This window comes from Bos grunniens, chromosome 6, assembly GCF_055505025.1.
Source record: "Bos grunniens cultivar Pamir isolate PY7600 chromosome 6, Bosgru_T2T1.0, whole genome shotgun sequence".
Classification (NCBI taxonomy): Eukaryota; Metazoa; Chordata; class Mammalia; order Artiodactyla; family Bovidae; genus Bos; species Bos grunniens.
This window is the reverse complement of record NC_141170.1, coordinates 13,327,713-13,344,608: the sequence shown is the minus strand read 5'-3', so window position 1 is coordinate 13,344,608 and position 16,896 is coordinate 13,327,713. Positions and strand designations below refer to the sequence as shown.

The following is a 16,896-nucleotide window of genomic DNA, read 5'->3' as shown; positions in this document are numbered from 1 at the left end:
TGGGGCTGTGTGGTGAAACATGGTCGGGAAAGTACTTTACAAACTGCAAAGTGCCACAAGAACAGGAGGGATTATCATAATGCTTTACATTTTTATTTTTAACCTGCATGAAATTCTGGAAACTGTTGGCTGCCAAGAAATGCTAAGCTGTAGTTTATGTTCCACGGGGAAATCGGGTTTATTTTAAGTGGGGAATTGCATGGTGTGCAGTTTATTTATCTGGGAAACATGGCTGGATCCAAGGCAGCCCCAGTCACCCGGCTCTCAACTTGGCATTGCCCCTGAGTTTGCTCTGACAGATCCTTCTGTTCACAGTGGAGGCACTTTCCAGAATCTGGGAACAAGGCTGTTTTCACCCAAGGTCACTGCCTCCCTTACCTCTCTCAGCTGCAGGGTCGGGCAGCCTGCCCCATACTTAAGCGTGTGTGCGTGCTCAGTTGCATCTGATTCTTTGTGACCCCATGGACTGTAGCCCGCCAGGCTCCTCTGTCCATGGGGATTCTCCAGGCAAGAATACTGGAGTGGGTTGCCAAGCACTCCTCCAGGGGATCTTCCCGACCTAGGGATTGAACCCAGGTTTCCTGCATTGACAGGCGGATTCTTGAACACTGTGCCACCTGGGAAGCCAAACTCAGCTCCCCTACAAATAAAACAGTAACTTTTCACACCAGAAGAGGTGTGGCTGCTGGATTCATTAACAGACAAATAGCAACAGCCGATTCTCCCAGCAGGGCCGCAGTGGATGGACAGGTTCTGGACCTGATCCTCCTTCGGGAGGGATCCCTCATTTCCCACCTTTGGAGAGGGAGCTTTGGTGGCCCACGCTGTCTCCTGAGTCCTTCTCCAGACAGGCCCTCAGCTAGAGATCCATCTTGCTCAAGGGGAGGACGGAGGAGAAGCCCCAGTGCAGGGAGGGGCCAGCTCTATTTAAAGGGCCACCCCTCCTCCTGGGTCCCTCTCCTGAGCCCATAGTGTATTAATAACTGCAGTGCTGCCAGGTCTTGCTTCCTTCCCTCTTTCTGTCTGCACATGAACCTGTTTCCCAGGGAACTGGACCTGTGACAAACCCTAAGAGCAGCTGGCCCACTTCAGAGATGGGAAAACTGAGGCATAGAGTATGAGTTCATAAATATATGGTTCAATCTCCCTTTTTTCACATAAGTGGGATAATATATACTGACCTGAAATGTACCTTTTTTGGTTATCTTGAGTATCTTCCATACCAAAACACACGTTGAGCCAACTTACTACTTTAAACAACTTTTAATGTTCTCCTCTAACAGAGATTTATGTTGCTTCTAGCTTTTGCCATTACAGATGAAGCTGGAGAAAAACCTTGCTCGTAACTGGTGGTGCCAGAGGGGAGGGTATAGGGGGGAAGGCAAGATAGGTGAAGGGGATTAAGGGGTACAAATGTCCAGCTATAAAATAAATAAGTCACAGGGATGGGATGTACAGCATAGTGAATATAGTCAACAATATTGTCATAACTCTGTATGGTAAGCGATGGTTTTAGACTTATCATAGTAATAATTTCATAATGGACAAAACTATCCAATCACCATGACGTACACCTGAAACCACTCTGATATAATGTATGTGTATGTGTACGCAGTCACTCTTTGCGACTCTTGTGGACAGTAACTCGCCAGGCTTCTCTCTCCGTGGGATCTTCCAGGCAAGAATACTGGAGTGGGTTGCCATTTCCTACTCCAGGGGATCTTTCCAACCCTGGGATCGAACTTGTGTCTTCTGCACTGGCAGGTAGATTCTTTATCACTGAGCCACCTGGGAAGCCCAATATTATATAGGTATTATTATATATATATAGCCCAATATTATAAATTTGACTCTAGGTCAAATTTACTTCAATAAAAAAGAAAAAGAAGGTAAGAGACTCAATGAGGTTCCACAGCCGGAAATCGGCAGAGTTGGGATTGGAACCAAGAGCTTCTGGCCCTCAGGGAGGTGTGCTGGGCACTCGGCATCAGGTGCTGGTTTGGTCACTAAGTCGTGTCCGACTCTTGGGAGTCCATGGACTGTAGCCTGCCGGGCTCCTCTGACAGTGGAATTCTTCAGGTAAGAATACTGTAGTTGGGTTGCCATTTCCTTCTCCAGGGTATCTTCCTGACCCGGGGATTGAACCCAGGTCTCCTGCATTGCAGGCAGATTCTTTACCGGCGTCAGTAGACACCTGCTGTGTGCCCACATGGTGCGGCCCACCCGCAGCCCACCAGACACATGGGCCTCCTGTGCACAGGGAAGCCTGGAATGTGAAGAAGGCAGCTTGGGTGGCAGCGCTGACCATGTGGCCACTCTGCAGACCTCCCAAGCCATTCTTCCCTCCCTGTGCCTCCCTGCAGTGCCCACAGCTCCTGGTAATAGACCTGCCACCTTGGCCTAGACCATGAGGCTCCTGGCGCCCCTGCCAGAGGGGAGGGATGGGATACCACTTGTCCGTCCACGGGGACTCAGATGATAAAGATGCAGTCCCTGCAGACCTACGGCTCACATCATCTCTAGGGAGACTGATAATGTCAACAGTTCTCTTCCCCAAACTTGATGCCAGTGCTGTGCACCAGAACACAGAGGAAGGAAACAATCCCAGCCCTCTCTCCCTACCCAGACTCACTATAAGGCTGCTAGCTGCAGAAAAGCACCCTGGATGCCAATAAAAAGTAGCCTAAATCATTGGAAAGAAGGCCCAGCCTCAATTCCGTTTTTTTTTTTTTTTTTCTGTTCCAGTAATCATATGGATTTAATGGAACCAAGTTTGTCACGGAGCCCAGTTGCAAGGAATTCTGGGAAATGTAGTTTTGGGCTTTGCAGTCCCTGCAGCTGAGGTGAGCAGGGATACTGGAGCCAAGCCAGCCAACCACATCCATGTGTTCCACATCAATTCATGCTGCAGTTCTGTGGCTCCTTTCAGGATCCCACACTTCCTTATATGTTTCTATTTATGCTCTTCTCCCACGAGAATGTACCCACAGCACCTATCCAGGACAGGGCCTTCAGTAAGTGTCCATAGAGTATTTGTTGAATGGATAAATGTTGTCTGGTTTACATACACCATTGCATCTGCCTCCCACCAATTGCTCTGACCCCAGCCTTTCACCACTTCACCCTCCACACTGCCTGCCACTTGGGATCCTTCTCCCAGAATGAAGCTCATTCCCTCTCTCCCCGGCTGAGAATCTTCCCATGGCTCCCAGTTGCTGAAGGATCAAGTCCAAACCTCTTGCCAGCCTGCAGAGGCCCCTTGAATCCAGATGTTGCATGCTCAGGCTCATCTCCTATGCATCCTCCCCTGCTCACTTGGTCTGCCCTTGTGAAAGTGTGAAAGTGTTTGTCGCTCAGCTATATCTGACTCTTTGCAATCCCATGGACTGAAGCCCACCAGGCTCCTCTGTCCATGGGATTCTCCAGGCAAGAATACTGGAGTGGGTTGCATGCCCTCCTCCAAGGGATCTTTCTGATCCAGGGACTGAACCTTTGTCCCCAGCATCGGCAGGCAGATTCTTTACCATCTGAGCCACCAGGGAAGTCCCTGGTCTACCCTTCACTGCCTGCCATTCACAACACACATAACTTGCTTTGCTTCTCTGCACTGGGTTCCTCCCTCACTTCTTTGAGGGGAGACTCCTATTCAAGCTTGAAAGCCCAACCCCAAGCTCCCCTTCTCTGCAGTGTGGTGGTTCTCTATTTATCCTTTCCTGTTTCCTTATTTATCTCCTCTCCAGATTGTCAGGCTTTAGAGGCCAGTGACCCCATTCTAGTGATCTCTGCAACTCCAAAACCCATACCTCTCACAAAATGGGCACATAGGAAATGCTTAACAGATGAAGATGGATGAATGAGCACTCAGTGTGAGTACAGAGATCAGTGAATTGTCGGTGTAGCTGGAACTTAGGATTCGGAACATATTTAAGGAATTATACCATCTTCCTGACTTGATCCTCACTTCCAGGGCCATGACGTGGTCAGGAGGCAGGTTTCATTTCCATTTTATAGGCGAAGAAACTGAGGACTGAAGAGGTTTAAGCAACACACATCGGCCAGTGGGTGAACCGAGACCAGCACGCTGACCGCACGGCTCCAGAGGCAGCGCTCCTGACTCTGCTCACCCCTGGGCAATGGGACGTGCCACAATTAAGACTTCGCTGGGAAGGAAGGGCCTTTTGATCCAAATTACATGGCCCTTTGTGCTAGGAGCAATTAACACGGAGCCACCGGAGCTGGTGCTCCCGCCCGCGTGGGCGACGCGGAGGCATCATTATCTGGAGCCAGGGAGCCTGCCCGGCCCTGTCCCAGACTGAGGGCCTGGTTGGTGCCCAACACGGCCAGTGGGGCCTGGGCTTCTCAAACCAGGCTAGGGAGCTTGTGGGACATCTCTCCGCTGCAGGCTGCCATTTGGGCCCCAGACCCACTGGCTCCAGCCCTCATCATTTCCCACCCAAGTACTAACCAGGCCCGATCCTGCTTAGCTTCTGAATCAGACAAGATGGGGTGTGTTCAGGGTGGTACAGCTCTAGACCCTCACCATTTCCATACTGGCTCAAGCCTCCCCTTCTCAGAGGGGCCCACTCTGACTACCCCAATGAAATCTGTACCCTCTACCTTCAAAGCCACTCCCAACCCCTGGTACTAACTTAACTCGTCTTTCTTTTGACCTATGTCTCCCCATCACCTCATCTGAAGCCTGGCTTCCAGGAGACATTCAGCAGACCCCGGGTGAATGAATGAACACAGGAGCACTGCTGTTCAGGCGTCAAGTCGTGTCTGACTCTTCGCGACCCCCTGGGACTGCAGCACGCCAAGCCTCCCTATCCCTCACCATCTCCCGGAGTTTGTCCGAGTTCATATCCATTGAATCAGTGATGCACTCAAAATGTCAGCAACTTTGGAAAACCCAGCAGTGGCCAGAGGACTGGAAAAGGTCCGTTTTCATCCAAATTCCAAAGAAGGGCAGTGCTAAAGGATGCCTAAAATAGGAGTACTGGGGCGCCACTGATAGTGGCGTGTCCTTGAGTGAGTCACCTTACCCCTCTCCAGGCCTCCATGTGCCGCTCTGTGGAATGGGGAGAGGCATTGCTACCTCCTCCAGCCAGTGTCAGACTCCAGGGAAGCAGACTTGGGAGCACTTAGTGTGGGGCCTCACGTTTCTTCGGGCCTTGAACTGTTTTCCTGGCCCTTCTGATTTCCCCACGACTCTGCAGGGGTACTTGCTAGTCATCTCATAAGACCTCACGGCTCTGAGTGACTATCCAAAGGTAGAGGGAATCGTGGTCCCATTGGCTACTGCCAGATAAAAAAAAGGACCCCAAACTTAGCAACTGAAAACATCATTTTGTTTCATGTCATGATGTGGGGGTCAGAGATCCAGGCAGGGTTTGTGGGGTGATTTTCAAGCTCCATTTGGCTTTGGCTAATATTCCGCAGGCAGCTGGGCCGACCTGAAGGCGACGTGCAAACACAGAAAGACAAGTTCAAGGTGCTCCCCTCTACACCTGGGTTCATTATCCGAGTCTTGGCCTCTCCAAAGAGCGAGTGACGCTGATGGAATGACCCCTGTGATGTCATCTCCAGCCAGCAGCCCTCTCTCTAACTCCAGAAGTCATTTGGCCAAAAGCACAAAGCTGCATCTCTCTCTGCGGAAGCTGGATCAGCTCCCCAGGCCATCTGCCCCTCCTGGCAGTAAGCGATGCAAGCTCAGCATTTGCTGTATTAGGTGGAGTTCCTGGGAAATGGCCTCCGAGACAACGATTTGCGGGCAGGGAATTTATTGAGGAGTGATCCAGGCAACACCAGCTTTCAGGGAGTGAGGGGAGAAACTCTGGGCAGAGAAGCTGAACTTTGATACAATCTCTGCAGAGGTTCTGTGACTGGGCTGACCTTCAGAATCAAGGCCAGGCTTCTGCCTGCCCTGGCACTGACCAGTCATTCCATTCAATCTGCCCCAGTGAAGGAGATGCCACCCGGGTGAGGCTGCTGTCAGCCAGGTGAGGGCTGGGATGACAGGAGGGATGATGGTATTGGAACGCATCACAGCATCTACTGCAGTTGCAAAGGAAATTGCTCGGGCCACTGTAACAGAATACCGCAGACTGGGGGCTCAACGGCTGACAGTTATTTTCTCACAGTTCTGGAGGCTGCAAATCTGAGATCAAAGCGTCAGCACATCCTGGTGAAAACACTCTTCCTGACTTGCAGACGGCTGCCTTCTTGCTGGGCGAAAGAGAGCCTCAGCCTCTTCTAATAAGGTCACCAATCCTATGAGACTGAAGCCCATCCTTATGACTGCAACTGAGCACACACGCTAAGATCTAAGACAATCTCCTTAATTAACTTCAAGGGCTTCCCAGGTGGGGCTAGTAGTAAAGAACCCGCCCTCCAATATAGGAGACATAAGAGACACCCTGGTTTGATTCCTGGGTCGGTGAGATCCCCTGGAGAAGGGAATGGCACCCCACTCCAGTATTCTTGCCTGGAGAACCCCATGGACAGAGGAACCTGGCAGGCTACGGTCCATGGAGTTGCAGAGTTGGTCACAACTACATACACACACACACACACACACACACACACACAGAGTCACACTGGAGTTAGGGTTCAGCACATCAATTTGGGGGAATGGGGTCGTAGTTCAGTTTGTGGCATAAAGCTTTCAAAGATGACTTCCTGGAAGTGGACAAAAGTGTAAAAATGTTTTTTTCTTAGTTTCCTGTGGCTGTTGCAACAAATTGTCACAAACTTAGTGGCAACAGAAATATATTATCTTACAGTTCTGGAGGTCAGAAATCTGAAATGAGTCTTGCTGGGGCTAATATTGAGATAAATTCCTTCTAGAAGCTTTAGGGGGAATCCACTTCCTTGCCTTTTCCAGCATCTAGAGATCACCCGCATTTCTTAGCTTGTGGCCAACCCTTCCATCTTCAAAGCCAGCAGTGTAGTATCTTTTATTTCTTCTGGTCTCGGCTTGCATTCTTGTATGTCTCTCTCTACATCTGACTCTTTGCCTCTTTTTTTTAAAAGGACCCTTGTGTCTACAACTCCATCTCTGAGGTTCATCAACCTTAATCACATCTTCAAGGTCCCCCTTTCTATGCATGGTGACATAGTCCCAGGTTCCTCGGACTAGGACATGGACATCTTTGGGATTATAATGCTGCCTACTAGTTGTTTTCAAGAATTTCTCCAGCCACAAGCAAAATGGAGACAAATGAAGACCTGGTGGCATTAAATCAGAGCACATTTGATGAAGAGCAAACCCAGCGCCACGAGGACTTTATTGGAGCTTTCAAGGAGAGCAATTTGAATAGCTAAACCTTGGGAGAGGCCTCTGCAAGCCCTGATGAATTCCTCCAGCATTTTGGTTAAAAAAAAAAAAAATGATGCCATTTATGTGGTGTGCCTCATTGTCCTCACTTTGTCAAGATCTCCTGAAGGGTCAGCCCTCATCTGTCTGGACCAGTCCCAGGAATCAATCCATAGTTTTAATAGACTAAATTTTTGAAGTATAAGCTGTTTTTCCCAATGTAAAATTTCATTTACAAGACCGACCCCAATTAGCCTCTTCCTGTCTCCCACATGACTTACTATGACTTTTTGGTCCCTGTCCCAGAATCCTGCATCCTTGACAGCAAGGCCTCCTGCTTGCAAACAGCAGCAGGGCCCAGAGTCTCCGCAAGGCACTGGACTGGAGCACAGGAGGAGGGGGCCGTTCTGCTGGGAGGCAGGAGCTTGGGTCAGAGCCCTTCACAGATGAGCTGATCCTGTGATGTGGTTCTGCTGCAGCCAGCAAGACAGGGGGCGTGTGTCAGGCAGGGGGTTCACAAGAGTGTTAACCTAGATGCCTGGAAACACCCAGAAAGTTCTGGAAGGTTCTGGAACTCTATGCCACCCCCAAAGGGTGCGGTGGTAATGGGGGTACTAGGAATGAGAAGGAGAAGGCAATGGCACCCCACTCCAGTACTCTTGCCTGGAAAATCCCATGGATGGAGGAGCCTGGTAGGCTGTAGTCCATGGGGTCGCGAAGAGTCAGACACGACTGAGCGACTTCCCTTTCAATTTTCACTTTCATGCATTGGAGAAGGAAATGGCAACCCATTCCAGTGTTCTTGCCTGGAGAATCCCAGGGACGGGGGAGCCTGGTGGGCTGCCGTCTATGGGGTCGCACAGAGTCGGGCACGACTGAAGCGACTCAGCAGCAGCAGGAGCAGCAGGAATGAGAAGTAAAGTACATTACAGCCCAGGTAGGAGGGGCGTGGTGACAAGAACCGTGGAGCTTCCCACAAAGAACCCATCTGTGAGGTAAGACTGTGAACAGAATTGCAGCTACTTTCAGCTCACTGAATGAGAAGCATTAAGAGACAGGAGCGATTTCATCTACTGAAGGAAACCAAGTCTGACAACATGGTGCTTGATTTATGACTTGAAGGGTGAATAAGAGATAATTAGTCAAAGAGTGCATGGGCGTGTTGATTAAGATCAGATCAGATCAGATCAGTCGCTCAGTCGTGTCCGACTCTTTGCGACCCCATGAATCGCAGCACGCCAGGCCTCCCTGTCCATCACCAACTCCTGGAGTTCACCCAGACTCATGTCCATCGAGTCAGTGATGCCATCCAGCCATCTCATCCTCTGTCGTCCCCTTCTCCTCCTGCCCCCAATCCCTCCCAGCATCAGAGTCTTTTCCAATGATGCATGTAAATGGTTATTTTCTTATGTAGTTCCCCTTGAAGTCATATTTATACTATTAATTTGCTCAGTAAGCTATTTATTCAAATACAGGGAGAATTCATTTTATCAATTATGGTTACAGACTCTTAAGTCAGCGAATCCAGTGAATAAAATATCAACATAATTAGATGGGCAAAAGATAAGAATTAAATATTTGACTTTATCTCAGACTTACTTTATCTACCTCTGTAATATTTAACTTTAGTTCCCAAGTTTGTTTACCACTTTTAATTTTCAGACTATTCAAATCTGAGGGCTTCCCAGGTGGCACAGTGGTAAAGAATCATCTGCCAACTGCAGGAGATGCAAGAGATGCAGGTTTGATCCCTGGGTCAGGAAGATCCCCTGGAGTAAGAAATGGCAACCCACTCTGGTATTCTTGCCCAGAATGTTCTGTGGACAGAAAAGCCTGTCAGGCTACAGCCTGGAGGTCACAAAGAGTTGAACATGACTGAGTGACTAAGCACACACACGAGAGAGGAAGGGACGTGGTAAAAGTGCCATTGTTAGGAGTCCAGGGTCCTGAGTCACACTGCTTGGATCCATATTCTACGTTTGACTACTTCCTAGCTATGTGACTTTGGGCAAGTTACTTCACTTCTCTGTGATTCTGTTTCTTTACTCTTCCTAGGAGACTGTTGAAAGGGATGCACTGGGTTGGTTTCTGCAGACGTCTAAGGCCAAGCTTTGGAACAGGAAAAGCATTCAGACATCTGATCTCGTTGGTCTTCTCCTTAGGATCCCGTTTTACTTTGGGACTATTTTCTTCTTACTGAAAATGATGTTATATTTGGAATTTATAATTTATGTTGTTATATCTTTCTTATCCATTATTTCAGTTTTTCTTCCTGGCAACCTTTTTTAAAAATACCTTTTTCTTATATATAATTGATGTAAAAAATTGTATATATTTCAAGTGTATAACTTCATAAAATATTATGAATATTTATGAATGTGCGTGGCCTTGAATATATCATATGAAATTGATTAACATAAGAATCATCCTCTCTCAAAACTTCCTGATGTTTCTTTGGAATTTCTTGCTACTCCTCGTTACTTCATACCCCAGGCAACCGCAGACTTTTTGTTACTACAGATTTTCTAGAATTTTATGTCAATGGTATCATACAGGATGTACCATTTTGTCCAGCCTCTTTTACTTAGTGTAATGAACTTGAGATTCATCTATGCTGTTGAATGTACCAAAAGATCATTCCTTTTTAACTGCTAAGTAATATTTCATTGATAGATATACCACAATTAGTTTGCACATTTTCCCGCCAATGGACATTTGAATTTTCTCTAGATTGTGGCTATTACAAGTGAAGCTGCTATGAACGTTTGTGTTTAGTCTGTCTGGACATATGTTTTCATCTCTCCTGGAAAAACACCTAATCATAGAATGGGTGGGTCTCTGTAGATGTATAGTTTTTTGAGAAACTGCCAAACTATTTTCCAGAGAGGAAAACATGAGCCTTTGGTTGCTCTGTATCCTCTCCAGCACTTGGCGCAGTCTCTCTGTCTTTACACTGAGTCATTCTAGAGGATGAGTAGTGTTAATATGTCCTTGTGGTTTTAATCTGCTCTTCCCTAATGGTTAATCATGTTGGGCATTTTTTCATGTGAATATTTGCCATCTACATTTATCTTTTGTAAACTGACTATCCACATCTTTTGCCCATTAAAAAAATAATTTGAGTTATTAGTGAGTTGTAAGAATTCTTTATGTATTTTAAAGCCCTTTTTTGATAGGCATTTTGTAAAACACTTTGCCCAGTTTGTGGCTTATATTTTCACTTATGAGTGTCTTTTGAAAAGCACATCTTTTTACTTGATGAAATGCAGCTTGATTTTATATTTTCTTTATGCGTTGTGGCTTCTGTGTCTTATTTAAGAACTCTGCCAAATCCACAGTCACTGTGATTTTCTCCTATGCTTTCTTCTTGAAGCTCTATAGTTTTATCTCTTACGTGTAGATTACACGTACATTTAGATTTATTATCTATTTCCTCTCAGTTTTAGCATGTGCTTTGAGGTAAACATCAGGGCTCATCTTCTTGCATATGGCTATCCAACTGTTTTGGCATCATGGATTGTAAAATTATCCTTTCCTCCTTGAGTTACCTTGTCACTTTGGCAAGAATCAGTTGTTGGTCCTGACAGAAGGTATGTAGCAGCTATACGAGATGCTAAAAAGGAAATGATAGGGGATGGAGAATGTCGGTATGGAAGTACCACTGAAAAATGAGTTCACCAAGTATTTTTCTGCTATTAATTTCTAATTTAATTCCATCATGATTAGAGAACATACTTTATATAGGATGAATCCTTTTAAATTTATTAGGACTTAGCTGGGCCAACTTAGGTGATAGAGTTATTCAGCTCTTCTATGTTCTCAGTGATTTTTGTTCTACTTGTTCCAGCAAGACTGAGAGGGGGTGTTCCGGTCTGTCACTAATTATGCCTTTGTTTATTTCTCCTTTTAATTCTATCAGTTTTACTTCATGTATTTAAAAATTTTATTAATAGAAGCCTAAATCTTTAGGATTGTTATTTCCTCCTGATGAATGACCACTTTATCATTTTGAAATCATTCTTCTTATCCTTGGTAATATTCTTCTCTCTGATATCTACTTTATCTGATATTAAGGTAATTATGCTAGCTTTCTTTTGCTTAGTTTAAGGATGATCTTTTCCTATCCTTTTTATAAAAATGAATGGTGTATGTAGGGAATAATAGTTGGGTTTTGTTTTCTTAAATCCAATCTGACAACCTGTTCCTTTTAATTGGAGTGTTTAGACTATTTACATTTAATGCAATTATTTATATTATTGGCTTTAAATCTACCATCTCACTATTTGCTTTATAAATTGTCTCATTTGTTCTTTATCCTTCCTTTCCCTTTTCTGTTGTATCTATTTTATTACTATTTTTACGGTGCTTTTATAAGTTTTGTGTTGGCTCATTTGTTACATTTCTGTTTTGTTTTTTAGCGATGCTTTAGGACTGATGGTTTACATTTGTAACTTACCCCAGTCTATCCTCAAGTTATGCCACTTCACATACAGGGTAGGACTCAACCCCTCTGGGCCTTTGTACTGTTGTTATCATGCAGTCAACTTCCACACATTACAAACCACATAATACACAGCTATTATTGCATTTTGGCTTTAAACTGCTCATTGTGTTTTAAGGGCAGCAAAGATAAGGAAAGAAATCTTATAGTTAACAACATATTTACTGGTGCTCTGTTTTCTTTTGTGTAGATCCAGATTTCCATTTAATACCTTTTCTTCTGCCTGAATGGCTTCCTTTAATATTCCTTGTAGTATTGTTTTCCTCTCTGCTTTTTTGTATGTCCTTTCTCCTAACCTTAAACTTCTTTTTATAGTTCACCTCTCTTTTTAGAGGTATTTTCACTGGATATAAAAATGTATTTGTGTTTTCTTTTCTTTTAGTTCTTTAAAGATTTTGCTCCACTTATTTCTGGCTTGTATTGTTTCCAATGAGAAATCTGCGGTTATTGTTCTTATTGTTTCTCTCTATATAATGTATTTTTTAAAAAATAGATTATTTTTTTAAGATTTTCCGTTTATCACTTGCTTTAAGCAATTTGGTTATGATGTGCCTTGCTGAAGTTTTCTTGATGTTTCTTATACTTGGGATTCATTGCGCTTCCTGACTCTGCTGGTTAAAGTTTTCATCAAATTAGAAGGTTTTTTAGCTATTATTGTAGTTCTTCTACTGTCTGTTTTATTCCCCGTCTGTCCTCTCCTTCAATCACACCTTTATTCACGTATTAGAATTTGTACTACAGCTCACTAATGCTTTGTTAACTTTTTTTTCTCCTAGTCTTTTTGTTTTTCCTCTGTTTCACTTTTCATAGTTTTGCTATTATGTCTTCAGGTTCCCTAATATTTTGTCCTGAAGTTTCTAATCTGCTGTTAATTCCACACAATGTTTTAATTTTAAAATCTGAGACATTGTAGTTTTCATTTCTAGAAGCTTGATTTAGGAGCTTTTGCCCCCACATTTTCCAGATCTTGATCTAGTATGCCCAATCATTACTCTGCTTTCTTGGATGTATTCATAGTTATTTTTAGGATACTTGCCTCTTAATGATCTGTGCCATTTCTTGTTCTATTTTCACTGATTGATTTTTCTCATCTTTGATTGTATTTTCCTTTTTCTTTACATTCCTGGTAATGTTTTATGCCATCTATTATGATTTTTATTTTATTGTGTGCAAGATATTTTTATATTTGACGTATTCTTGAGCTTTTTTCTGTGACGTAGTTAAGTGACTTGGAAACTATTTGTTCCTTTTGGTGCTTGTGTTTAATCTTTTAGATGGTATCAGGGAGGCCTTTACTCTAGAGCTAATTTTACCCACTCCCGAGGCAATAAATACCCTTCTGCACATTCTACCTAAAGTCCTTTGAACTATAAGATTTTTCTACTCTGGTTGATAAGAACTCCAACTATTCCTGGCCCATTTAAATTCTAAGGATTTTTTCCCTCTCATGCCTTAGTGGAGGGTGGTTTCCAAAGATGCATGTGCTGAGCAGACCTCAGGTGAAGATTCCAGAGGGACTGTCTGCAGATCTTTGTGTGCATTCTCTCCTTGCTAGTGTTCCGCCCTGTATACTCCAGTCTCATTGTACACCCGAACTCCCAACTCCATTCTCCAGCCCATGGCCCCTGCCAAGTTTTACCTGGACTCCACTTCCCTGCACAACTCTCTGGAAATGGCCTCTAGGCAATAATCTGTGCAATTGTAAGGAACCTCTCGTTTTTTTTTTCACTTTTTCAGGGATTGCACTGCCTAATGTCCAATATCTGAAAATTGTTGTTTCTCAAGCTTTATCTGGATTTTTAGGGAAGGCTAAACCTTATCCCTATTTCTACTGCTTTGTAAGAAACAGAAGTCTTCTTATAAAATTTAAAGGTAGTTTTTTTCCCCCTCCTCTTTAACTGACCAAGAAACTCAGGCTCAGAGGAGTTATGACACTTTCCCAAGGTCACACAGCTGGACTGTGGAAGCGCTGGGTCTGTAAATCAGATCCCCTGCCTTGGAAGCTTACCTAATGTGCCACACCACAGCCCCATGCTGATAACCCTCAATAAATTGACTAGGGGTGGGCATGAAGAACCCAAGTTCAGCTATTAGAATTGCTGTCTCTTGAATCTCCATTTGTGTCAAAGATTCCCCAACCAATGCATCCTCCTGAAAATTTAGGGAATGTTATGGACTCTCTTCCCATACAATACAATTTTAGGAAATTTTTGACCTTGTTGTGACAGAGATGGCAGGTAATCTAGTCACTATCTACTCTCCTTCTTTCTTTCCAAGAACACTCTAATCTTTTAGGGTACATTTAGCAGTGTGACTTCCCTGGTGGCTCAGATGGTAAAGCGTCTGCCTACAATGCAGGAGACCCAGGTTCAATCCCTGGGTCAGGAAGATCTCCTGGAGAAGGAAATGGCAACTCATTCCAGTATTCTTGGCTGGAAAATCCCACGGACGGAGGAGCCTGGTAGGCTACATACAGTCCGTGGGGTCACAAAGAGTCAGACACGACTGAGCAACTTCATTCACTTAGCAGTGTACTAACTCAGATACACATACAATTTCCCAGTCTCTCATGAAGTTTGCAGTGACCAGTGGAAGGTATGGGGAAAACTTCCCAGGAAAGGTCTTACACTTTTGCCCCTTGCATTTATCCCTTTTTCCTGATCAGAAAGACACCCTGAGGGTCAGTGTGGAGGAGAATACTCCCTGTTACCATGAGGACAAGAACCCTCATGTTGGAGTCCATAGTGGAGGAGGCATGCACCCTGAGTCCCAGATCCTGGACCTGCTCGTTCAGGAATTCTCATGTGAGAGAAAAACAAGTCCGTATTTGACTTGACCCCTGTCAGGTGTCTATGTCTCACTGAATTCCTTAAGGAGAAAAGAGACTTTGTCTCCTTCATCTTTTGACTATAATTTTCATGATGACAAGAGCAGGGCTGGAACGTGGTGGGAATATTGTAAATGAAAATGACAGATGCTGTCTGAAAGTATAATAAGACCCAACGTTATCACCCATTAAAATACAAAGAAGCTGATGAGATTAGTCCACGAAGAGGGCAAAGTCTTGCAGAAACAGGATTCAGAGAAGTTAGACACGACCTCAAGTAGTGAGCTGCCACTGAGGCTACAGATCCGCCTCTGGCTCTACCAAGGGCTTGGGCAAATCACTCCTCTTCTCTGAACCCGTGTTTCCTTCAGAATAGAGGGACTAAAGTCCTTCTCAGCTCAGACCTTCTCCTTGGCTTTGACATGATGAATCCAGTGATTATTACAAACCTACTCTCTTCCTGTAAAGGTCCATAGACATTTTAAGACACCCCCTCTTGAGCAAGGGGGATGTAGACTCAGCCTGTAGATCAGTCTGTCCCATTGCTGGTTAGGAACCACTTCTTGTGGGAGTTTGGACAGCAGGCTTTCCTTGAAGGAAAGGGTGTGGTCCGTTTTGGGGCACAGAGATACCCCAGGTCAGGCAACCAGGAGATCTGCTTGGTCAAGGACCATTCAGCCACTCAGTGGAGGGACAGCAAAGCCAGACAGCAAGGAGTAAGTCAGATGGACCAGCACAGCCTCGAGGGCTATCTCTAAGCCTCAGTGTCCTCCACTTCGGCACATGGATCATGGCAGCAGCTTCCTGAAAGGAATTAGGATCATTAAAGGAGATAAGAAGAATTTAAGTTGTCCATGACGCCAAGCTCCAAATGCAGACTATTATACTATAAGTGAAAAGTGAAAGTCTCTCAGTCATGTCTGACTCTTTGTGACCCCATGGACTATACAGTCCATAGAATTCTCCAGGCTAGAATACTGGAGTGGGTAGCCTTTCCCTTCTCCAGGGGATCTTCCCAACCTAGGGATCAAACCCAGATCTTCCGCCTTGCAGGCGGATTCTTTACCAGCTGAGCCACAAGGGAATACTATAGGTCCTCCGCAGTGTGCTGGGGGATGTGGATGGAGTAGGGGGACTGAATTGACCCATCTTGCCAAACACCTCTGCAGCATACTTGTGCTTGACACCCAGTCATCTTTAAAACTTTCAAAGTATATCAGGAAGATTTTTCCATTTTATCCCATTTCATATTGCTCTTTACCTCTGCCAACTAGGATTTATTGTTTCCATTCTCATCTTTTATGAGGTGAGGGTAGTATCTGGGAGAGGTAAAGTATCTTGCCCAAGGTCATGTGCTGGTCAGTTGCAGGGCCAGGTCTGGGTGAGGATGTGGTCTTCACCTTTAGGGATTTATCCTGTGTCTATTTCACAAGAGAAGAGGGACTCAAAAGATAAGCTGCCTGCATGAGAACATGCTACTTTGTAATGAACAACATGTGAAAGTTCTGGGATGCACATTGGAGAAGTCTGGGAAGCCTCAGTGTGGAAAGAGGCAGGGAGGAGGAAGAGGAGGAAGCCATTCTAGGCAGAAGGGTATTCCTAGTAAAGTCACAGAGGTGGAATTTAGCCCGGGGTGTTAAGGAGCTATAGCAAGAGATGAGACTGGTTAGGCAAGAAGCACCCAGATTTTGGAGGTCCTGGAGGATACACTAAGGAGCTGTCAAGAGTTTGGTTTAGTCTCTTAGCCCTTAGTGGGAGATGCTGGAGACTTCTGAGCATAATAACATTGTGATAAGAACATATGGCTTGTAGAAAATCACCAGGCAGTGTGTGCAGGATGGAACACATGGGGAATGTGGTTGGTGGGATTCTGGAGGAGGAATGAGCAAACAAAAGAAGCAAGTCAAACTGAAGTGATGGAACAGGGATGAGGAAGTGAGGACGGGTGGGAAAAGGAGTTCCTGATGGTTGAAAACATCAGGGAGACTTTGATCTGACAAGTCCTATTTGCTTCTTTTGTTATCAGACATTGGAGAAATTTCTTCAGCGTCTAAAGATTAGGGCAGCAAGTGGTAGAAGGAACAACGTTGTGTGGTGCCTAAGAGAGGTCTGGGAAGTGGGGCGGGTTATCTGTTGGAAGCTGATTCTACAGGTTATTAGCCATGTGATCTTGATAAATCTCTGGGACCTTCAGTATCCTTATCTATAAACTAGAAGGCATAAAAAGATATAGTTCTTATGTCATAGGATTGA

General features: G+C 44.9%; 1 non-coding gene across 1 annotated transcript; it reads left to right on the top strand.

The window, feature by feature from the left end:
- The first annotated feature begins 14,132 nt into the window (after window positions 1–14,132).
- On the top strand, window positions 14,133–14,205 carry TRNAC-ACA (transfer RNA cysteine (anticodon ACA)). Its single transcript has one exon. It is a non-coding gene; the product is annotated as a tRNA-Cys (tRNA).
- Window positions 14,206–16,896: the final 2,691 nt, after the last annotated feature.